Source organism: Lepidochelys kempii, chromosome 22 (genome assembly GCF_965140285.1).
Source record: "Lepidochelys kempii isolate rLepKem1 chromosome 22, rLepKem1.hap1, whole genome shotgun sequence".
NCBI classification, from domain to species: Eukaryota; Metazoa; Chordata; order Testudines; family Cheloniidae; genus Lepidochelys; species Lepidochelys kempii.
Window position 1 is genome coordinate 5,280,249 of NC_136401.1, and position 25,317 is coordinate 5,305,565.

A 25,317-nucleotide genomic window follows, 5' to 3' on the forward strand; every position below is an offset into this window, starting at 1 on the left:
CCCTGGACCTGTGAAGAGCGATCTAGAAGAGACCAGGGACAGTGTTGTAAAGGCAACTGAATGCTCTTCCACATGGGAAGGGGAAAGAGCCGTAGACAGAGGCCCTTCCACGCAGGCATCTCCAGAAATGATCTGGACCATTTTTTGTGACAGGCTGACCAAGGGGCTAGCGCTGAGTGAGGACTCGGAAAAACTATGGTATGGACCTGCCCAGGAGCTCAGCAGCTGGACCTGATTTTAAAGCCTCTCAGACAAGGTGGGTTCCGAGATTCAACTCCAATGTGAGCGGTGCTGCCTTTGCATTTCACTCAGGAGAGACTCTGGGCAGGAACAGAGAAGGGGCAGACAGAAAACGGGGTGAAAACTGAGCTGAGAGGAGGAGAGAGACAATTCTAATGAAAGAACAAGGCGTGAGACCCTCTCCAGGACAGCAACTTCCACCAGCCTATAGCAGCAGCGGGCTGTTCATCCACCCCCAAACCCCATCCCAGGCTGCCCTCTGGCTAGAAACACTTACTATGCCACACTCTGGGAACCAAAAACCAAAGTCTGCTTTAAAAGGAAAGATCATAGACTGGCACTAATAACCTGAACACTGAAAACCCCTGACATCTCAGCACACCTCAAATGCCGCCAGCACACCGAGAGCAGACCGATACACACATGCCCCCTAACAATCCTTGCGTGGTCACTGTAAGGCAACATTCAGATGGAAAAAATGTACACCTTGAAACAATACAAATATAAACGTTGCCACAGAAAGACGCAAAATGACTTCACAGTCTTATATGCCACATGAATTAGGACGCGGTCTTTCATTTGTACAGGCTGAGGGGCTTGCGTTCCCTTCCATATGTATTGCTAGGAAGCTTTAAAAATGCCTCAAACCGTTTACACACCTCATCATGGTGGGAATTTGCTGGGGGATAAGGGAGCTTGCCATTGCTAGTCTAAAACTAGCCGTATAAGCTTGGAGGAGTGTTTAAAAAACATTTTAAGGGTTTTATAAAGCTATAAAATGCTTTCCGGCAAACCTAAAACTGATGTATCTAAAAAAGACTAGTTTTGCTTCCAACAGACAGCAGCCATGCAGGGATACTCTGCTGATCAGATAATGCAAGGTTCTTGTAGATAATGCTCTTGAAATGAAATATATTTTTGAAGGGATTAAGAGAAATATTCTGAAAAGTTTTGACTTGCTGCTTGATTCCTGGTGCTATTTTGTCAAGAAGCACAATTGTAACAATGAGAATGACTTCCACAGTCAGGTGCCTGCAAACTTCATTTGGGAACATGCTCTCCACAGAGTCTCACACCCAAACTCCCCTCCGGACCACACAGACCTTGCTTTTGCTTATTTGACTGTTGTACGTTACACTGTTTATATCACAAATCCGGAATCACAAAACTGGGGAAAGAGAAAAAGTTTTTTTATGCTACAGAATTACATTGCACCCTGGAAACCTGGCCAAATTCCCATTTACATTGTGTCTGGCCACCGTCAGCTCTGCACGTTGGGCGCGGTGTTCTCTACTGACCATCCTGAACTGTCGTGCCGTGTCGCTGTGCGTTTTCTGGGCTGGAGCTTAATGGCGGTGTAATTCCCAGTTCAGGCAGACATCCCTGCGGTCGCTCTGGTCAAGCCAGTGCACTTAAAAACAGCCGCACAGCTGTGGCTGGCTGGGCGACGTGACGAGCTAGCCCCCACGTGCACTGGTAGGTTTTCAGACAGCAAAGTACTTGGGGCAGCCACAGCAGCACTGCGAGGGTCAAAGCTCCATCTCCAGTGTAGACAATCCCCTCGGACCTACCCTAGGTAGGAGCGTTTCCAGGGGCAGATTTTTAAACACTCCCGAGTTAGCTAAAGAAGAAGCAATGCCTGTGTTTGTCTGTCACTCTCAACCATCCGTAATTTGAAGTCACTCGGGAGTGTTCTGGGAGTAAGGTCTCCAGTTTCAACCCCAGAGCTTGATCAGTCAGGCAGTAAAGTCTGTAAAGCCTTTGGGATCCATCTTAAAGATACTGCTATATACACAGATTGTCATTCTCACTAGGTCTAATGACACTCCTGCATCCTTCCCCTCAGGTCTTTATCCCATGGCTGGGCCTCGGCAGGTAGGTTGAGAGTTCTGGTCCCTAAGGGGGCGGGGAGGCACAATGCTAGCTCATGCTTCCCATTGCCACAGTTTTTAATTGCTTGTGGCTAGAGCTGTCAATTAATCACAGTTAACTCACACGCTAACTCAAAAAAATGAATCACGCTAAATCGCAGTTTTAATTCCACTGTTAAATAATAGAGTACCAACTGAAATTTATTAAATTATTTTGGATGTTTTTTTCTACATTTTCAAATATATTGATTTCAATTGCAACACAGAATACACAGTGTACAATGTTCACTTTATATTTATTACAAATATTTGCACTGTAAAAATGATAAAAGAAATAGCATTTTTCAATTCACCTCATACAAATACTGTACTGCGATCTCTTTATTGTGAAAGTACAACTTACAAATGTAGATTTTTTTTGTTACATAGCTGCACTCAAAAACAAAACAATGTAAAACTTTAGAGTCTACAAGTCCACTCAGTCCTATTTCTTATTCAGCCAATTGCTAAGACAAACAAGTTCATTTACATTTATGGGAGATAATGCTGCTGGCTTCTTATTAACAATGTCACCTGAAATTGAGAACAGGCATTCACATGGCACTTTTGTAGCTGGCATTACAGGTATTTACATGTCAGACATGCCAACATTCGTATGCCCCTTCATGCTTCGGCCACCATTCCAGAGGACATGCTTCCAGATAATTCCAGATAATTCTCATTAAAAAAAACAATGCGTTAATTAAATTTGTGAACTCCTTGGGGGAGAATAATATGTCTCCTGCTCTGTTCTACCTGCATTCTGCCAAGTATTTCATATTATACCAGTCTCTGATGATGACCTAGCACATGTTGTTTGTTTCAAGAACACTTTCACTGCAGATTTGACAAAACGCAAAGAAGGTACCAATTTGCGATTTCTAAAAACAGCTACAGCACTCGACACAAGAATCTGAAGTGTCTGCCAAAATCTGAGAGGGACGAGGTATGGAGCATGCTTTCAGAAGTCTTAAAAGAGCAACACTCTGATGCAGAAACTACAGAACCCGAACCACCAAAAAAGAAAATCAACCTTCTGCTGGTGGCCTCTGACTCAGATGATGAAAGTGAACATGCATTGGTCTGCACAGTTTTTGACTGTTATCGAGCAGAACCCATCATCAGCATGGACCATATCCTCTGGAATGGTGGTTGAAGCATGAAGGACATATGAATCTTTAGAGCATCTGGCACATAAATATCTTGCAACACCAGCTACAATGCCTGTTCTCACTTTCAGGTGACATTGTGAACAAGAAGCATTATCTCCTTCAAATGTAAACAAACTTGTTTATCTGAGCGATTGACTGAACAAGAAGTAGGACTGAGTGGACTTGTAGGCTCTAACGTTTTACATTGTTTTGTTTTTGAATGCAGGTTTTTTGTACATAATTCTACATTTGTAAGTTCAACTTTCATGATAAAGAGATTGCACTATAGTACTTGAATGAGGTGAATTGAAAAATACGATTTCTTTTATTTTTTTACAGCGCAAATATTTCTCAAAAATAAATATAAAGTGAGTGCTGAATATTTTATATTCTGTGTTGTAATTAAAATCAGTATATTTTAAAATATAGAAAACATCCAAAAATATTCAAATAAATGGTATTCTATTATTAACAGCGCAATTAATCATAATTAACTTAATTGCACGATTAATCGCAATTAATTTTTTAATCGCTTGACAGCCCTACTTGTGGCACTAGAATGAAATCCGAGGTGAGTGATAAAAATGGCCAGACTAGGTCAGACCTATGGTCCATCTAGGCCAGGGTTCTTTCTTCTAACAGCAGCCAGGGACAGGTGCTTCAGAGGGAAGGAGCAGAACAAGCAATCACTGAGTGATCCATCCTCTGTCATCCATTCCCAGCTTCTGGCAAACAGAGGCTAGGGACGCTCAGAGCATGGGATTGCATCCCTGGCTAAGCATTCTGGCTAAGAGCCATTGATGGACCTATCCTCCATGAACTTGCTGGAGGATTCTCTGCACCTTGAAGTCTTTAAACCACAATTTGAGGACTTCAATAGCTCAGACATAGGTAAGAGGTTTATTTCAGGAGTGGGTGGGTGAGATTCGGTGGCCTGCGTTGTGCAGGAGATCAGACTAGATGATCATAACGGTTCCTTCTGACCTTAATATCTATGAATTCTTTTTTGAACCCAGTTACAGCTTTGGCCTTCACAACATCCTCTAGAAATGAGTTCCAGAGGTTGACTGAGCACTGTATGAAGAAATACTTCCTTGTGTTTGTTTTAAACCTGCTGCCTATTCATTTCATTGGGTGACCCCCCCAGTTCTTGTGTTATGTGAAGGAGTAAATAACACTTCTTTATTCACTTTCTCCACACCATTCATGATTTTATAGACCTCTGTCCTATCCCCCCCCTTAGTCATCTCAGGAAAACCATACTTGTTTGATACCAGGTAAAATTCGGGGAAGTTTAAACTCAAACAAATTTAAACCATTAATTCTAATGGTGCAGCAGCATCACTTATGTTAATTCTGCCCTTGCTACTACAGGAAGCAATTACACAGCGGTTTCCTGACTTTGGGTGATGTGACTTTAATGGCCAAAATCCTGTTTTGCGACACATTCTTTAGCAGTTTAGAGTTGTCATGAAATAACATCATTTGGTAGACATGTTTAAAGTAAAGCTGGGATTTTCAGATCTCAGTATTTCACAGGTGAAAAACCAAAGCAATAGACTGAAAATTGGTAACTGAGCAATGAGATTTAATTATTTTATTGACAGTACAAAGCAGCACATTGTAGCAGCGGAAAGTAGGAGCACCGCCTGTGCTTGCAGAAAAATGTGGGTTTAGTGATAAGTATTTTCATCGTTCTTGCAACACCTTATTACAGTTGAAAGCTACATATATAACAACATTACTGATGGGCACGTTTCTGATCCACTGCAGCTGTATTTCGCTACAGCTCCTCACCAACATGGCACTGCAAACCAGGGCATATGATCATGCATTTTCACCATGCCCTCTTCTCTGCTCTGGCTTGTGAAATGCCTGTAATTTAAAGAACATTTATCCACCTGTAATCCACACATATTCTGGACATTTTAACCAGCCTTGGACAGTAAATTGCAACCAAATGCAGCTTTCAACAGAGGGGCTTTTAGATAACACGTGTAGGAATGAAGGACAGATTTCCTGTCAGCGGTACAGCTCTTGCATTTACACAAAGATCTAATAAGCCTGGCGGCCATACCAAGAGCATCTCTGCTTTTAGTCACTGACATCCCAGTCAAAGAATACTTGTAGAAATTGTGCCAGAATCATAATCCAAGCACAAAGGGAAGAACATTGATACTGTTGTCGCAGAGCCAAATTCAGATCTGATGTAATTACATAGGTGAAATCTCACTGGCTTTAGAACTGCACTTATACAGAGTTTGGATTTGGTCCATCATCTCTAACGTACTTAACTAGAACCCTCTTTCAGAAGTGGAGGTGACACCAACGCAGATGCCCATAGTTATGTGAGGAGAGACACTCGGCATCAGACAACAGCAAAAATATATATATTTTTTAAAGTCACAACAGTTGCTTGGAGACTGCATGGGGTGGAGGGAGAGAGAATTTTGATGGTGACTCTTCCTGCATTTGCCAGAATTTCTGCCACCTGCAGACTTTCAAAGTTTTGATTTGTGTGAAGCAGCAGCATGAATGACGGCCAGTCATCAGAGTGGGGTGAGAACAACACTGTCTAGACTAGAGCACTGGGCAACAGGGTCCACAGACTACAAGGAACTAGAGTCACAGGAGTTTGAGGTGAAAGACACTTGTGCATCCATCCTATCCCACAGGGTCATGGACCTGTCTCTAATGCACCCTCCATTGTAGTTCTACAGATCCCAAGCAAGAAGGCTTTTGCCATTTGCTCTAGGAGATGAAGCCACAGCCTGATCCACCTCACTGTCAGAAAGAGCTTCTTCACGTTCAGAGTGTTGTCAGCGCTCTTGGTGGTGTTCTTCTTGAAGCCCCAGATCCCAGAGCCAGATGACTACAGGAGAAGCTTGGCTTTAACTGAAGAAAAGATACGTTTCTTGCCCTTGTGAGCGTGCAGAAACAAAAGCTTGGAAATGTGGCCCCCAATGGCCCAGCCATCAGAAAGTAAACACAATAAAAAGCCAAAAGCTTTATTTTGTTTTTTAAATCTCCTGATTTTTAAGTCAATCTCACGATTCTGGGGGGCCTGACGCGTGATTTTTGAACACTTGGGGTTGACAATACTGTGTTCAGCCTGACTTTTCCCTTCTTAATTTCATCTCATTATTCCTAGTGTCGTTGAGAAAGGACCCCAGCCCATCACCATGAGTTCTGCACACCAACCATTCGACTCCCTCAAATCCGGCTCTTCGAAGAGAGCTCAAGTGCCCTGTCAATCAGAAAGGGCCTTACGGAAGAGCAGCTCTGCCCAAAAGGCAATGGTTGGCCATTGCCACCCTGGCAAGCCTTTTTAAAAAAAATAATTGCACAGTTCTTTCCAAGGCCTGCACATCTCCATGCTTGCAAATATTTAACAGATGCTAATTCAAACATTCACAAATCTTAGATCCTAACAAGCTAGCTGACAAATGTTTAATTTAATTCACCAACTTTACTCTGCACAGTGTCCGCTCTGTCTGCGGGACATGGGAGCATGAGGAGTTCCAAAGCACAAACAGCGAGGGAGCCAAGACAACATTCTGATACCATTTACATGACTGTAAATCCAGAGTAACTTCATTGAAGTCAGTGGAGTTTCTCCAGATTTACAGTGCTGTAATGAGATCAGCATGTGCCATTTTCTACCAGGCCGTTGTGCTGCAGAAACGGTGCGGTTCTGACAGGGCTGTTCGGAAGCAGACACGGGCATGCTGTGACCAAAGGCAGCTGTTTCCTACCGGTATTAGAAAGGCTGCTTTCTGCTGGGGATTGCCTTGAGAAACAGCTCAACGGAGACCTCATCAAACTACCTGCTTTTCTGGTGCTGCCTCATCGTGGAAAATCTGTCTGTTCCTTGCAATTACCACCAAGAAAAACCACAGTGCAGCCCTTAGTGACAAAAAGTGGCTTCAAACGTCATCTGACCCATTAATCCCTCCTCTGAACAGGGGAAAGGCTGTTTGCAGTGCTCTTGTAGCCATGCTGGTCCCAGAATATTAGCGAGAGGAGATGGGTGAGGCCATATCTTTTATTGGACCAACTTCTGTTGGTGAAAGACAAGCTTTTGCTCTACACAGAGCTCTTCTTCAGGGGAAAAGCTGTCAGTTATTCTCAGGGACCACAGTTACTTCCTCTCCTTCTTACTGTTATTTTGAGTTGGAATCTTAACAGTCTGACTAATGATGCCATGAAAGAATTTTTTTCTAATTAGAGGGCATTTGTTCTTAACGGGATTCCAATTCCAATTCTCATTAGGGGGAAATCTACTCCCTGTGTACTAATCACATATTTAGTCTCTTCTACAGCTCCATAAAAGCTCTCCAGGATCAGTCTAATGATCATTACGACCCTCAGTTTGGTGGAGGGTAGTGGCAAACTTACTTGAGAATTGAATTATTCAATCACACATGTGAAATTAGCTTGAACCTAGAGAGCCTAGCTCCAAACAATTAAAGATGCTCCTGACTTATGCTCACATAACCCTACTGGGGGGTGGTATGAAGGCCAGAAATGTCTCTGTGCTGGTTGCTTAGAAAGGAGTCCCTTATAGCTCAGATCCCAACCCCATACAAGACGTTTTCAGATAATGGGCCAGATCACCCCAACTTCGCCCTCTGACAGATGAGAGAAGTAGAAAACCGGTTACAGTAGTTCAAAAACTGTCCGAGGGAGAGGAGGCAAGCCTAAGTAGTAGCCTCTTCACCCCCCTCCTGCTCCACTGTCCCTTGCCCAGTCCTGCAGATGCACTTTTGCTAATGTAAATCCTTCTGCAATCCATATGGGACCACCCAGGTTTAGGCAGGGAAGCCACTGGCAGCAGGATGCCAATGGCAGGGGGTTCAAGAAACAGTGCAGAGGAGCCAGCCCCATGCGATACTCCAGGCCTCTGCAGATCTCCAAGGTCTGTTCAATCTCTGTTGATCTTGAGACATCAGCCAAGGAAGATCATGGTACCCCAGTCACCCCCAAAGGAACTCTGCACGCATGTCCAGAGGGCCTTCCGAGTGCTTTTAGACTTAGTGGGAGTTCTGCAGATGGACATGATCTGGCCCAATCAGTTATTTTGTCCCACTCGGCCTTCGGCTCCAGCAGAAGTCATTCCTCTCTTCTATTTTCAAGCATTCACAAGTGTAGCATGTGCTTTGACTCTCCTGCTGCTGCCCGGCTAGTGTCACCAGTGGGCCATAAAGCATAAGCCACCAGCAGGGCAGAGAGCCAAGGGCCAGCATACTCTGGAACATCTTCAGAGGCCATTTAGGAATATGATTTATTGCAGATCTAATAAGTTTTGGTCTCCAGAACCTCAACACAAAGACTCCCCCATGGGGATTAATTTGGAGAATGCTGATCAGTCTCACTATTTAGAAAAAAGAAAAGGAGCACTTGTGGCACCTTAGAGACTAACCAATTTATAGCTTATCATACACATTGTGAAGAGAGTGGTCACTTTGGATGGGCTATTACCAGCAGGAGAGTGAGTTTGGGGGGGGGGGGCGGAGGGTGAGAAAACCTGAATTTGTGCTGGAAATGGCCCAACTTGATGATCACTTTAGATAAGCTATTACCAGCAGGAGAGTGGGGTGGGAGGAGGTATTGTTTCATGTTCTCTGTGTGTATATAATGTCTTCTGCAGTTTCCACGGTATGCATCCGATGAAGTGAGCTGTAGCTCACGAAAGCTCATGCTCAAATAAATTGGTTAGTCTCTAAGGTGCCACAAGTCCTCCTTTTCTTTTTGCGAAGACAGACTAACACGGCTGTTACTCTGAAAACTATTTAGAAAGCTCGCATGAGGGCCATTGTTACCTCAATTTACAAGCAATTCTTGCTGGTTTCATTTTGGCTGAAAAATAAATGGTGGCAAACCTGCAGCATCACTGTTAACTTCCTAGGGGTGTCCATCCAAAGCAGAGAGCCACAGATTAAACAGACCCTGCTGCTCTATGATAGCAGGCTGTGGCTGTCAAAAGTGTCAGCCGGGATCATCTCTTTAGTCACTACACAAATAGAAAGAACGAGGATCAGCGAGGAGCCCGAATCCCACACTGTGCACGATCCGCACGCGGTTGCAATCACAGCCTTTCATATCCTGAAGCAAATTAAGCAGACAGTATAGTTCAGTCTGAACAGTCGTCCTGCGACCAGATGCTACGAGAACCCCTTTCCTTGTAGTTTGTCAGGATCCCAGGCCCAAAGCACCTATTAGGACTGGACCATCCTTGAAGCCCAATTTCAGATGCAGTTGGGTGAACCAGACCATTTGCCAAGTTCTAGTTACTGGCAACATCAGAACACCGCAGAGGATGGTCTCAGACTATTTATCACCATCCCTGTGCGCATGATAAACAATTATGTTCTCTTGCGTTTTTACCTGTGAGATGAACTTTAATCTCCCCTGGATTTGGGCAGATGAGTTAGGGCTTCAGGGGCAGCTGAAATATGGTTGCTCTGTTGAAGGAGCGGAGCCATTTTCTGCCCCTTGTCTATTACTCACTGTGAGGCTCTCAGGCCAGCTGCCAGCTTATGCTGAGGCCACTAGGCATCACTGAACACTGAAGAATGCATAGCTGGAACCCAGTCTGACTCACCCATCTGTTAGTATTGATAAAATAGAAATTGGAGTTAAGTGAAAGTGCTCCTAAGGCGACAGGAAAGATTCTCCTGTTGGCATAGTTAATCCACCTCCACGAGGGGCAGTAGCTATGTTGACAGGAAAAGCTCTCCAACTGACATAGCGCTGTCTACACTGGGGATTAGGTGGGTATAATTATGTCACTCATGGGGTGTGAATTTTTCACACCCCTGAGTGGCACAGTTATCCCAATATAAGTCTGTAGTGTAGACCTGGCTTCAGGCAATAAATCTTTAGCTAGTATTATAGGATTGGCTACAAGAGTTGTCTTGGGTTTGAGATCTGACCTAGGGTAAGTGACTGATCCTTTGGGACTGGGAATAACTTGGATATTGTTGTGATTTTTGGTGTAAGGGATCATCTATCACCAAAGCAGGCTTGCTCAGGTGACAAGATAGACCGAAGTGCCTTAGTGACTCCAGGCTAAGGCTGTATCATGCTTTGGAAGTTCACACTTGTCACCTGGTTGCTGAAATCTAATTACAGAGCATACAACCTTTTGGGATTTGTGCCCTACTTTGTGCCAGTCTGCCCTGAGGTTGGCACCCACGTTCATGAGCCTCTCCACACAGTGTGACACCCATATCTCACTCAAATGCGCAAGGAAATGGGTTTGCTGATTTTCACTTTACCCTTGTGCATATGAAAAAAGAAAAAAAATTTGTCTCTTTCAAGGAAGTGACTGGGGGGCAGGAAAAATGGGGAAGGCAACTCAGCAGAAAGAAAAACATGGGTTTTATTTATTTTTCCATTTTTATTTTTCAATTAATCATTGAATTTTATTTATTTTAATTTCAGCAGAGTCTTTGTGGGTAGATTTAGGATCCCAATACGCTAGGGATCCTAACTGCCTTATAGAACTTTTGTCGCCTCCCCATCAACTCTGACCAGGAAGTGCTGTCCTCATGGTAACTATGCACTCGTTTTATATTTTATTTATTTACTGTAAGTGGAAGGAACTATTGGAGTTCTGGCACTGTATAAAAGACAAGAAAAGACTCAGGAAAAAGTTAGAGTCCCAGCTCATTTCTTTGTGCTCCAGGATGTTCTCTCTCTCAAGAGCAACCTTTCAGAGTATTTCTGTTCACCTAAACTTTTGCTCCTTCTATGAAAAAAGAAAGCAACTCCAAAGTTGTTAAATACTGTATTATCAATTCACCTGTCTAGGCAGGAAATTGCCCTCACGTGGGCACAGCCTGCCAGGCACCCTAAGGAGAATTAGAATCATAGAATCATAGACTTTAAGGTCAGAAGGGCCCATTATGATCATCTAGTCTGACCTCCTGCACAATGCAGAATTGGTTTAGCAGCCTCAGCCATGAAGGCTCAGGACAGAGTTTGGAGTCAAATGGTGGTGAAATTACATACAAAATTATGGATTTATCTAACCTGTGCATTTCCCATCCTCTTACGAATCTGAAACATGGAAGCTGTTTAAACAAGACATCAGGAGGCTGGAGACATTTCATGTGCATTGCTAGAGGCGATCGTTGGGCATAAGATCATTTGACTTTATCAGTCATAGGGATGGATTATTGAGAATTGGTCTCGAGAGGAGTGACATCATCATTGGTCACTGCCAGCTAGCACTGTTGGTCAGATAGCCCACATCAGCAACAGAGCCCTGCACACTGAGCCCTGAAGATCACATTGTCTGCCCATGGACTGGCAGCAGCCACGTGGCCGCCTGCAATTAACCTCACTGCACCAAAACAGTAATAACCCTACGGTGCTTTTAGATGCCTGGAATAAAGCTGTGCAACGTGGTCATGGACTTCCGGCGCTGCCGACCTTCCCTGTCCAAGCGCATTGTTGTTGTATATTTTTCTAGATATTGCAGCAGTGCAGGGGTAAGTGTCACACTCTGGCTTTATGACCAGCTGGGGCAATGCAGAATTAGACCATTATCGGTATTGCACATCAGTGTAAAAATAAAACCCAAACTTTGTTCAGATGAGAAGCAGTCCCAATCGTAGAAGCAGTCGTGCGCACCGTTCTGAAACTTACCACGTACCCCCTAAGCGCTGACGACATGACCACAATACATTAACTCTCAGGGGCCGCACACGTCCAGAAGAGACCAACGGTGAGTGCGATCACGCAGGGAAAAAAATCACCAGAGACTCGGTCTGTACGTATGGGTCTCGGTATGGGACTGCTCCTTCTCCCACAAGGGTCCATGGCAGTATTTCCACTGACTTCCCAGGCCTGAAGACAGTCCCCTCTGGAGATCTGTTAGTGCTCCACGACTTCTGAACTCCTATTTCAAGATACAGCTCTCCTGCTGCCAGTCACCCCACCACTGCACCTAGAAACCACTGAGCAATCAGAAAGTTCACTGGCAAGGCAAGGAAAGTGCAGGAATGGGAAGGTGCCAATATACTTGGGTGTTTTTGGCTTGTAACTCACTCAGAGCCATTAACAGGGAGTGAACTTCTCCTAACACAAACTGAACCAAACAGAGCCACTGGATGTGAGCACATGAGGCCAATCGGCATCTTCTAGGAAGAGTTTAGGGACTGAGCAAGATTTGTCTTTGAAGCCAAAAGATAACTGTATAGTGTCCCAGGAAGAGAAGCACTCACAGTCTGATGATATAGTTCAAAGAAGTCACTACAGAGTTTGCCAGAAAAAATAGAAACCTCAAGCCAGGTTGTATTTCGAAACCAAACAAAATCTAAAGCACTCAGGGTTATGCACAAAGTTACCCAACTTATTGGCAAAAAGTCTCTAAAAAGAAAACTGCCATTTTGCTCAGTGCAACCCTGCTCAGGTGGTAAAACATTCATCTAAGAATGACCACAATGTCTTTACCTGTATACAGCATCCTTCATCCTAGGAGATCCCAAGCTACATGACAGACCATGGCCAATTTCTGCCTTCCGTTACCCATGTCATTTGGTGCCGCTGTCGTGCTAGACAAGATTCAAACTCAAGGCCCTGACCCCTTGTGGCCATTAAGTCTCTCATGGCACATCCCACAAAAACAGGAGTCTGAACTCCATATTCTGGCTCCATTCCACCATCACCTTCTGCCTTCCTACTTCCCTCAGCAGCTGGAATGGAAGAAGTTATTCTTCACTTCCCCTCCTGAAAAATGGTTACAGTGCTGCTGGCATAGGGTGCTGCCTTCCTCTCCAGAAGTGAGAAGTGAGCAATACCTACATAAACACACCCCAGGCCAAACTCTGCTCTCAGCTGGAGATAGGAAAGCTCACCCACCCCTGGAATGCAGCCATGTCTAAGGTGGAAGGGGGCAGCAAGCCTAGGTCAGGACTATACCCACTCTTTTAGCGGGGGAAGTGGAGAGTCCCTTGAAACTGCAGAGGGAATGTAGTTGATTAACTGCAGCTGGAATGTGGAGTTAATATCCCTACCAGTGTGAAAAGCATCAGAAGGGCATCAATGGCCACAGCGGCCAGGGCCTTGGTTTTAAGTCCCTTTGGGAAGATGGCACTCACACCGGGCCCAACACTGTGCAGGGCAGTGACTCATTATGGACTCAGACGGAAGACTGACACCAGATGAAATTCAATGTTAATAAATGCAAAGTAATGCACATTGGAAAACATAATCCCAACTATATATAAAATGATGGGGGTCTAAATTAGCTGTTACTACTTAAGAAAGAGATCTTGGAGTCATTGTGGTCAGTTCTCCGAAAACATCCACTCAATGTGCAGAGGAAGTCAAAAAAGCAAACAATGTAGGCAATCATTAAGAAAGGGATAGATAATAAGACAGAAAATATCATATTGCCTCTATATAAATCCATGGTATGCCCACATCTTGAATACTGCATGCAGATGTGGTCGCCCCATCTCAAAAAAGATATATTGAAATTGGAAAAGGTTCAGAAAAGGGCAACAAAAATTATTAGGGGTATGGAATGGCTTCCGTATGAGGAGCAATTAATAAGATTGGGACTTTTCAGCTTGGAAAAGAGATGACTAAGGGGATATGATAGAGGTCTACAAAATCGTGACTGCTGTGGAGAAAGTAAATAAGGAAGTGTTATTTACTCATTCTAATACTCACAAGAACTAGAGGTCACCAAATGAAATTAATAGGTAGCAGGTTTAAAACAAACAAAAGGAAGGTTTTTTCCACACAATGCACAGTCAACCTGTGGAACTCCTTGCCAAAGGATGTTGTGAAGGTCAAGACTATAACAGGGTTCAAAATAGAACTAGATAAGTTCGGAGAATAGGTCCATCAATGGCTATTAGCCAGGCTGGGCAGGGATGGTGTCCCTAGCCTCTGTCTGACAGAAGTTGGGAATGGGTGACGGGATGGATCACTTGATGATTCCCTGTTCTGTTCATTCCCTCTGGGGCACTTGGTATTGGCCACTGTCGAGACAGTATACTGGGCTAGACAGACCTTTGGTCTGACCCAGTATGGCTGTTCTTATATACTGAATCACTAGCTGTCCCTCAGTTTCCTACCCAAGTACGAAGCAGACTCAACTCTGCTTAGCATTGCAGATCTGTGGAATGTGCTTGATAATAAAGGGCCATGTCATGCCTCTGCTTGCCCTGAGGGCTGCTAAACTCCTTCCAGATGACAGCCTTTCACAAAGGCCAATCTCACGCAGTAGAGCCGCACTCCAGGATTACACGGCCATTGTTCAGCCAAAAGCCAGCCCTACATTTGGGACTAAATTTAAGTGGCTTTTGTTAATTCAGGGTACTTTTCTCCGCTCTCAGAACACACACTGGGCTCCAAAAATGATTTTCTTATCTGTGAGATTTCCTTACAGTGATTGTTACTTAATAAGGAAATGCATTACCTGAAGCATATTTAGGTTTGCACCCAGAGATTGCTGTGTCTAGATAACCTTATAGACCATCCCATAATGAATTATCCCTCAAATTCTTTGCAAAAATGTTCACTATCACCACTATTGGCCAATACTGCGCGCTGAGATGGTGGCCTATAGTGGTGTATGTAATAGGGTCAGCGGTGTTGTATACCTAGGGTTGGCAGATCTCGCACAGAGAGACACTTAAGCAGTGCAATGCCACATCAATATTTTTAAATTCAGTAATTAGCATTATTGCTTCCAAGCAATCAGGAATTTAATTGCTTCCAAATATGGAATTTTAGAGACTTCTGTATCGCACCGTTACGCAGTAAGTAGGGTTGGGGTGGTAGGGGTTGGTGGCACATATCAGGGATGTCAGAGTGAGAAGCATCTCAAACTTACTAACTATGTTCACTCACATAAGCGGTCATGTCCCTGCTAGTGTATGGCATGACCCAAGGTAAGTGTCATAAGAATCCAAAACTAGGGGTCACCAAATGACATTAATAGGCAGCAGGTTTAGAACAAACAAAAGGAAGGTTTTTTCCCCATACAACGCACAGTCAAACTGTGGAACTCCTCGCCTTCGTTGTGAAGGCTAAGACTATAATAGGGTTCAAAAAAGAACTAGATAAGTTCATGGAGGACAGCAGTGATGTGTTGGCTCCTAGCCACTCATTCTCTCCGTCTGGTGGAGTAAGCATCCCTGTGGGTCTCTCTCCCCAGAGCTTCCCCCATCCTCTGCTCTGATTTTCTAACTCCTCCCACAGGTCAGTTGTCTCAATATGTGACTGAATGAGGAGCATTGGTGAGATCAGCACTCTGCTTCCACTCCCAATGCCTTAGCTCGCTCTGACAGAGCTGGGGGGAGGGAAAATGGGTCCCGTGAACTCAGGCAGACCACTGACCAACAAGCTTCCTGTAATCTGCCCAGCAGAGAAAGGACATCACATTGCAGGGCAAGGAAAAACCTTTCTGTAGATCCCTATGCAGACTGGCTACAGGATCACAAGCAGCACTGAGCCCTGTTCGTTGCTGTAGGGATGTGCAGCTGGAAAGAGTCACAAACCTGCAGGATGCTCTTCAGATCTACATGTTGTAGACGGACTTCTACATTAGCTGGTAAATGTGAAGTGCATTTAGCCAGACTGCTTCCTCCTACCTGCCCACGTGCAGATGCTGCTCCAGCCAACATTAGCATTAATTTCTGCTCACAGTTTTTGATTCTACTTTTCCTGATGGTATCATGCCTCAGAGTGTTATATTTTATGATCAAGCCCCATCTCTGTTTTGTCACTCTCCCACCACAAACCTGGACACGCTGAACCAGCAGACCTGAATGTGCTGTGGGAGTTGCTGCCAGGCCCTTACCCAGGTAAGTGACACTCAGGAATCTGTAATGTGGGGGTCAGTTAATGACGACTGTCGTTTCTCACGACTTTTGCTGGTGACCGTATTGCTAAGTGAGAGGCCAGTAGAGCAGCCCAACAAGGGACTAAAAAGGAAAACCTCTAACCTGGATCAGCGTTAATAAGAGAGAACAATAGGGTCTAAAATTTGCCATTTAGAAAAGAGCATCTGACTTTAATCAGTATTACAGCAAGTTAGAAGCTTCTGCTTGGCTACCAGAGTGGAAAATGATGAGAGTTCTAACGAGCTCCCAGTCCCCACTTTTCAGCTCAGTGATGCCAATGGGAATTCTCTTGAGTGTTCAACACATTTCACCCACTGGGGCCAAACCTCACTCCAGGGCAATCTCTGCAGGCTGCTCATGTGCTCTATGGGGAGAGGGGTGCCACACCCGGTGGTGCTGGAACCGGGGAGGCCAGGGGGGTGTGATAAATGAAGAGGGGGTAGCTCCCTTTTATGGACACCCAACCAGCCAGTTAGCTACAAAATCCCTCTTGGTAGCTGTTCTCTGCTTGCTTTACCTGGAAAGGGTTAAAAGTCCCCAAGGTAATGAAAAGGAAGTGGGCACCTGACCAAAAGAGCCAATGGGAAGGTAGAACTTTTTAAAATTGGGAAAGAAACTTTTATTATTCTCTCTGGGCTGCAGGGACAGGGAGCAGCAATGCTGAAAGCAGGAATGCTGTGTAAGGTTTGAACCAGGTATGAAAAATTATCTTCCATACCTAGAAGGAATCATTGGGACAGGGAATGTTTAGATAGAATCAGGTTTATTTCTTTATTTTGGCTTGTGGAGCTCCTCTGTGCTAACCCCAGATACGTTTGTTTGTTTGTAACCTTTAAGCTGAACTCCCAAGAAAGCTATTTTGGGTGCTTGATTTTGGAATTGCTCTTTTAAAAATCTAACAAAAGCCTAAGTTCCAGATGTATTTTCTTCCCTTTTGTTTTTAATAAAATTTACCTTTTTTTAAGAACAGGATTGGATTTTTGGTGTCCTAAGAGGTTTGTGCACATATTGTTTAATTAACTGGTGGCAACAGCTAATTTCCTTTGTTTTCTTTCTCAGCTCTTCCCCAGAGGGGGGTGAAAGAGCTTGAGGGTACCCCACAGGGAGGAATTCCCAAGTGCTCCTTCCTGGGTTCAAGGGGTTTTTTTTGCATTTGGGTGGTGGCAGCATTTACCAAGCCAAGGTCAGAGAAAAGCTGTAACCTTGGGAGTTTAATGGAGTGGCCAGTATTAATTTTTAAAATCCTTGCGAGCCCCCACCTTCTGCACTCCAAGTGCCAGAGTGGGGATTCAGCCTTGACAGGGGGCCACAGCCCGCCCACTTTTCAATGGGGCAGACCCCACCCCCTTCCCCTCCTCTTTGCCCTGAGGCCCCACCCCCAAGCCTGGCCAGCATGGAGCCCAGCCGGGGAGCCCAAGCAGTTTTGGGAGTCATGCGGACCCTCCACCGGCCTGCAGTGGGGGGGAGGGCTGAGAGCAGCCCCTGCCCATGCCCTGCCCCCCAGACTCCCGGCCCCGCCCAGGGCAGGTGGAGGGTCCAAACCAGCTCCCGCACCTGCCTGCGCAGCTCTCCTCGACCTGGCCCAGCTGGGGAGGGCTCAGGGGCTCGGCGCCAGGGCCCAGCCAGGGTAAGTGCTGCACAGACAGCTGTGGGAAGCTGTGACATGTACCCTCCACCTGCCCTGGCTGGGGCCCAGGGGGTGGGGACATGGGCAGGAGGCTGCTTTTGGCCCCACCCTCACCCCGGGCGAGGAGGAAGTGGGCTCCCCGGCCCCACTCTGGCTTGGCCGGGGATGGGGCCTTGGGGGGGGTGGGAGGGCACTTTTGGGAAGGCTCTGACACCCTTGGCCACACTCTGGGCAGAGGAAGCCTCGCGCCTGCCGGGCATGCTCCAATTGGAGCAGCCATAAAAGGGAGTAGCCCAGCTTAGTCTGGACTGACCACTGAGGTGGGAGGATGCATGTTGCAGTTGCCTATCTGAGATCATGGAGGCCAAACCCTCCAAGGTCCGGACAGACACGCGGCTACTGCTGGACACCCAGGGAACACTGGAACCGGTGGGAGCTTCACAGGCCGGAGACTCAGAGACCATGCCACTAGAAGACACAGTAGGAAGTAGGCAGAGGGACTAGACATGGATCCAGCTGGAGGACTGGGAACTAAATCAGTGTGTTTTGGTCGGATCTCTGCTGACCCAGAAGAGAGTACACTCACTGCTGACAGGGCCCTGGGCTGGGACCTGGTGGAGTAGCAAGGGCCTGTGTCTCCCTACCCTGGCCACTCTCCCCCGACCGGGTGGTGGCCTATCCCCTCACTGACCATCAGGCTGCATCACCCTATGAGAGAGTTGAGCCACACAGCCCTGTATGGGAGGGCAACTGTATTGATTCTGGCCACTAGGCCACACAGCCCTGAGGCTAAGGGTGGTCAGGCGGACTCAGCCACACACCCTTTTCACCACCCCAAAGGGGGATGGGGTGTACTTGCCCCATGACACCCTCCTGCTGCCAAAAACTCACATGAAGAGGATTCCAGCTCAGGGACGCCAGACAGCCAAGACTCCTCTCCCTTCTGCTTTAAAGAGCTCAATTTTCAGATTCGGGTAATTCGGCCCTTTCTGAAAATCCAGCACCTTTAAGGCAACCCAAGTCAGGGGCCCAGAATTCCTGATCACTGGAATATCTTGGCCTGGGACTCCCAGAGCTCTTTGACACCATGTGCTAAAGCTGCCAATGCTGATGCTACCAGTTCCACAATTAATATCTTTTAAAATGAGACTTTAAACAACTAAATTTTCACCCTGAGTGCTGGATCTCAGCCAGGGGAGTTCAGTGAAATGGGTCATTTCCTGCTCCTTCTTCCTGATTTTCTGCTATGAAGAGGAAAAGTCATCATAAGACTTTTCAAAGCCAGGTGACTCTCTCTTTAGCATGTCATTATCCAGAAACCCTTTGTCCAATTCACCTCAATGTGTGCAATTGTTTTGTGTGTCAGCCTACGAATTCTGAGGCCAATTTGACATTGTGATTTTTAAGAGAACGGGGGAAAAAGAGTCAGATTCTGGCTCATAATGGAAATCCAACTACAACCTTAACTGTGCAGTGCCTGCTGTCACCTCACAATGAGTCCCACACACTTATTAGTGTTATTTAATGCAGGGAATCCCCGTTTAAAGTCAACTGTAAAAATAGTAAAAAGTAAAACCTATAGGTCAGATAAATGTAAGAAGGCAGTTCAAAGTAATGGCTAGAGAATAAAGCATGTTCAATAAGGTCAGAAAGTGAAACTGAATGTGTGAATATATGCAGACAGATAAACAAATTAAAGGTCTTTGTGATTCATATGTAAAACCCAGTTCTGAGGTCACAACCCCCTCTAGTAAAAACAATCACAAAAAGTCCAACTGAAATGTGCTTTATAGCAGCACCAACCATTTCAGAACTTGCTATTGTAGTGCTTTCAGAGTCAATTTTATTATTTACAACAGCAAAGCTGTTCCACCCCACATTTAAAATCTATTCTGACTCTCACAAGGCTTGTCAGAGACAGCTGCCTTCCCCCACATTCCAGCCAAAAATAATAACAGAACAGAGCTGTTTGGAGGAGACTTAATCTAATCTTCATTGCTTCAGTTTTAAAATATCCTGCTTGGTTTAGGGTTTCTTGTTACATGGAGGGATGTGTTTTTAGTGAGATAGATCTTAGCTGAAAGGCCCTTCATAGAAGCTTCATGTAACTAGAAACCATGGAAGGCCAACTCTGCTGCAACCTAAACAAAAGCCTCCAGGAGACATAGCTTTAAGCAAACTGCACTGAAGTTGAACTTTTACAACGGTTGGCGTTAGTGCCACCGTGGTTTTGTTTAATTTAAACTCTGCACCAAACCTGGATCTCAGCTACTCTAGATTGTCTCTGGTATAAATATAAAATATTTTTTTAAAACTCCAGTTATTCTGGAGTTGCCCTGGTGGAAGGGGGACTCTGGCTGGTGTGCTAATACATGATGCATCTGATGAAGTGAGCTGTAGCTCACGAAAGCTTGTGCTCAAATAAATGGGTTAGTCTCTAAGGTGCCACAAGTCCTCCTTTTCTTTTTACATGAAGCCAGCATTTTCTGTGTCTTCAGTGAGATAACGTAATGCAATGACACACTCAGTAAGAAAGGACTCTCAGTCTTCCGCAGGAAATAGAACACAAGGGGGTAAAGAAAGCAAAATGCAGGGGGTTCCTCTGCACTACTTGTGAAAACTCAAGACTGAGTAAGGTCTGAAGTGAGACTTCACAGACAGCACCAGAGCAGTAAATCCAGGTCTTCCAGAGATTTCCACAAATGCCTCCCATTCACACTTGCTAACACAGGCTTGCAGGCGAAAGGGCATGATTTTGAATATTCCTTCATTACAATATTCTAGGTCAATTCAGCTGGTATGTAACACACCAAGCAAGCCCCATGATCAACACAAAAAGAAAAGGAGTACTTGTGGCACTAACAGGGCTGTTACTCTGAAACATGATCAACACAGTTGTGAATCCTGGACTAGCACCTAAACCAACCATCATTCCTAATTACCTGGCAAGGGCCCTGTGCGCACAGAATTGTCAAATCGATTTGAAAAGGTCCGTTTCAGATCTCAGAATCCAGAGAGTCTGGAGCTGAGGTCCTTAGCCCCAGAACAACGGGAACAGTCAGGGCACCAGCACTCAGACAAAGAGGTGTCCTGTAGTCCCTCCCCGCACCAGTCTCACTCGCACTTTCTCCTACACCAGGTGACATGTTTTGACAACTTTGCTGTCAGCAAAGCACTGCAGCCCCTCCCACGGTTCAATCTGCAGGCCGACAGCGGAAAGCGCTTGGGCAAGCCAGGCAAAGGGCAAGTCTGTGCGGGGGTTTGATTTTGCGGACTTTCCACGTGCCTTTCCCTGTCTTCCTCCAGACCCTCTTTCTGGAACCTGCTCTGCATTACACTTAATCCACACACTTTCCTTCCTGTCCCTGGCACGTCCCTTCGGGCTCTGAACCTCCAGCAAGTGCATCGCTCACATACACGTCTCAGCAGCCCCGTGCATCCCGGCGTGGAAAAGAAACCGCTACTGCTCGGCCTCTTTCACTTGGGAGACAGCCAGAGCCACCCAAAACCCAGGGCAGGCGGAAAAGCGGGGGAGACAAAGGAGCAGAAGGCGGTCTTGGAAAGGCAAAGGTGTGCTTAGGAGAAGGACCCTTGGCCCCATCTATCCTCGCCGTAGCCCCGTTTGAAGATTCGTCTCGCGCGTCATTGACCACGGAGATGGGTAACCCCGAAGCCATGGTTTGGATAAAGTTGAATTTGTCTCCCACCTTCCCCGTCGCTTGCCCCCTCTTGGCGCTGCCTAGCCGCGCACCCCCCGAACTGCCTCCGTCCCCTTTGTTCCCAAGCACGGTGGAAGCGAACACGCAGCCCCAGCGCGCCTGGGCCCGGAGCGGGGCACAGCGCCAGGCGGGACCCCTTCGCAGCCAGAGCCGGCACCGTCCCGCCCACTCCCGACGGCCGCGGGCGTTGTCTCGGCAGAACTTCAAGCCTGTGGGATCTGCCACGCTCAGGGCAGGGGTTCCCCCGATCCCATCACTGGCGTAGCCGGATGGGCTCGGACAGTCCTGCCGCTGAACGTCCCGGCAAGAGGGTCAGCTACCGCCAAACGCCGCGGCGCGGGCGGGCTGGGGGTGCCGGCACGCAGGGCAGCCGCCGCTCCGGTGTCAGGGGACGGTCAAAGCCTTGCAGCCGAGCGCTCTGGTGCGAAGAGCAAAGCTAGGAACAGCCCCCGGCCTGGCGCGCGTCGGGGGGAGCCGAGAGGGGAGCGGACGCTCGGCCAAGCTTTGCCCTCGCTCAGCCGGGAGAATGGGATCGGGCCCCTCGGACCCGCGCCCTTCCCGCACTAACGTGGCTGCTGCCGCCCCAGGAACAGCGGTTTCACTGCGCTCCCCGCGCCGCGCCAGACGCCGGCCGGGACAAAGCCAGGGCGACGGGAGAGCTGCGAACAGCTCCGAGCCAGGGGCTCCGAGTCCCTCCCCGCCAGGGGCTCCGAGTCCCTCCCCGCCGAGCCGAGCGCGGCGGGCAGAGCAGGGTCCGGGGTGGGCACAGCGGGCAGCCACAGCCGCTCCCGCCGGTCCGCGGCGCGCAGCGCCCAGCCTGGGCTCCGCTCAGCACCGCTCCCGCCGAGAGCAGCGACCCGCAAGCGACACGGGCCTGACGGCGAGACGGCGCCTGGCGGAGCTTCCTCCTCTCGCCCACACGGAGACCGCTGTGCCCGCCGGGCACGGCCCGGGCACCCAGCCCGCCAAGGGGCGCTGCTCCCCGCCTGCCCCGCTCCAGGGAGCCCCAAGCACCGCCAGCCCCAAGCCCAGGGCTCCGCACAGCGCCCGCCGGCGGGATCGGGCCCGCGGTGCCCGGGGCAGCTCGCAGGAGGCTCGCCAAGGGAGACCATCGCAGTGGAGCGCCCCAGCTCCCCGGCCAGCCCCTACACGCGGCGCTGCGGCGCCCACCAGCCCGGCTCCCGCGGGCTTTGGCTTGCAGCGAGCCCGGAGCAGCCGCCGTGCGGGCGAGTCCGCGTCTCCCTGCCCGCCGCGCTGCCGAGCCCAGCCAGTCCCTGGGGGCGCCGAGCTTGGCGCTGCGCTCCGCCTGCCCGGGCTTCGGCCGCCGCGATTTCTCCTCGGCTCCCGGCCCAGCTCGGGCAGCCTCGCCGGCTGGAACCAGCAGCCGGCCAGCCCCCTGTGCCCTTCCCTCCGCTGGGTGAACGGAGCTCCCGGGGCAGCGGTGCCAGGCCCGGGCGGCGTGTGGCTAGGGCGGGACAGCGGAGCCGCGGGCAACCAGCCGCCCGGGGAGAATAGCGGGCTCGGCCCAGTTCCTGCCCGGTCCCCGGGCTCTCCCCACCCGGACCGCACTGACCCTTGGAGGCCGCCGGCGCAGGAGCTCCGGGTCCGCAGCCCATCGCAGTGGGGTAGCACTGGGAGCGCAGCGCGGCGGGGCTGCCCCGAAACCCTCCCGTCAGCCCGCTCCCGCAACCCCCGCCAGCAGCTCGGCTCCCGCAACCCGCACAAACTCCGCACCCCCGGGCCCAGAGCGGCGGGTCCGGGCAGCCCAGGCCGGGGTTCGGAGCTGCGCCTCCCGCAGCTGGCTCTCCGCATGCCCAGCGGCCCCCATCGCCGCCGCTCCGCCAGGCACTGTCCCGCCGCTACTCCCCAGCCTGGCCCGCGGAGGGGGCCGGGCCCCACGGCGCAGCCTGCCCAGCTACCGGCACCGAAACCCGGCCAGGGGGAGGGAGTCAAGCGCAGAAACAGCCGGTCCTGCCCTCGGCCCCTCAGCCAGCGACCGCTCCTGCCCCGCGCCTCACCCGCACCCCCTGCCCGCCACCGCTCAGCGACCGCGCACCCCCTGCCCTTCCAGCCCCCACCGATCCCGCACCGGTCCCGCACCCCCTGCCCCTCCAGCCGCACCGGTCCCGCACCCCCTGTCCCTCCAGCCCGCACCGGTCCCGCACCCCCTGTCCCTCCAGCCCGCACCGGTCCCGCACCCCCTGTCCCTCCAGCCCGCACCGGTCCCGCACCCCCTGCCCCGCCAGCCCGCACCGGTCCCGCACCCCCTGCCCCTCCAGCCGCACCGGTCCCGCACCCCCTGCCCCTCCAGCCCGCACCGGTCCCGCACCCCCTGCCCCTCCAGCCCGCATCCCCTGCCCCTCCAGCCCGCATCGACCCCGCATCCCCTGCCCCTCCAGCCCACACTAGCCTCGAATCCCCTGCCCCTCCAGCCCGCATCCCCTGCCCCTCCAGCCCGCATCGACCCCGCACCCCCTGCCTCCCCCGCTCACCGACCCCGCCGCACCCGCCTTCTGCCCCTGCACAGCACCCGCCAACCCCCACGTGCGGGGTTACCCTCCAGCGTCTGCCCGCGCCCCCCGCCCCGCAGCGCAGCGCAGCGCCTCTCCCCAGCCCGGCGGCGCGGCCGGCTCCCTCGCCCGCATCCCCTGCCCGCAGCCGGGTCCCTGCCCGGCTCCGCCCGCCCCCGGGTGCGCGCCGGCCGCGCTGAATGACAGCTTACCTGCACGCCAATCTTCATCACACTGACACCGGCCGCGCCGCGCAGCCTATACTCACCGCCCGCCGCCGCGCGTCACGGCCCCGCCCGCCCCGCCCCGCCCCGCGCCGGCTGCCGCCTGGCTCCCTCTAGCGGGCCGGCCCGGGGGCGGCGGGCGGCGGGCTCGGCCCGGTCCCGGGCGCGCTCCCCAGACCTGCGGCACAGCGGCCCGGCTGGGAGGCGCCCGGGGCTGGGGCTTGAAAACACGTTAGCAGCGGGACAGGGGCTCAAGCTCCACAAGGCCTTTTCTCTGTATTAACTCCTTCCAAAGGGAATTTTAAAGATCTCACCCCAACCCCTAGATGCGGGTTAGCTGGAACAATTGTACAGGGGGGTACGGAGAGCCATTGAACCAAACTGTAAGCCCCGGGTGTGAGGGAAACCCATCGATGCTGGGACTAGGGGTGCTGGTTTCCATCCTAGCCAGGGTTTACAGTTCGGTTCAATGGCTCTCAGCACCTCCACTATAAACGTTGATCCAGGGCCCCTGATGGAAACCACTCTCAGCAAGGCTGTACCCCTAATTCCAGCACCTACGCCTAGATGTTGTAAATGCTTGCCTCCCCCACCCTCCATGTGAGGGTTGAAACCCCCCCCCCCCAGTCGCTTTACTGAGGGGAAGTGCATTCTTTTACACTCCTGCTGCATGCAAAATAATATATTGGAATTATAAAAGAGAGATCAATCCATTAAAAACTACAGAAGGGAGATGCTAAATACTCTCCTTGGCCCTTCCTTTAAACAAAATTATTCCAGGATTTGCTCCTCCAAGAAGCAACAAAAATAGATAAACTAGAGAGTTTTATTCACAGGTCAAAGGTGTTAATTTCAGAAGTGTTACTGATTGATTGTGAAGTCTATTAAGTAGAGAGAGTTCTCTCTGTGATAAAGTTCTTTTTAAAACAATAATAAAACTGACACAAATCCGGTGTAAAGTGATGCAGAGGTTGCAATGGGCATGTTTTTTAATAAATACAAACCCCCCTCACCCCTCAGTAGCAGTACTGTCTGAATAATAATATCTATCACATTATTTATTTGAA

At 49.2% G+C, this 25,317-nt stretch overlaps 1 protein-coding gene across 5 annotated transcripts in view; it reads right to left on the reverse strand.

Moving 5' to 3' along the window:
- PKNOX2 (PBX/knotted 1 homeobox 2) overlaps positions 1–24,286 on the reverse strand; it is a 688,475-nt gene extending 664,189 nt beyond the window's left edge. For all 5 annotated transcript variants that reach the window (XM_073320703.2, XM_073320715.2, XM_073320717.2 and 2 more), the window contains exon 1: positions 24,239–24,286. The gene's annotated coding sequence lies outside the window, so the exon portion shown is untranslated. The remainder of the gene's footprint in view (positions 1–24,238) is intronic.
- Between the last annotated feature and the right edge of the window lie 1,031 nt (positions 24,287–25,317).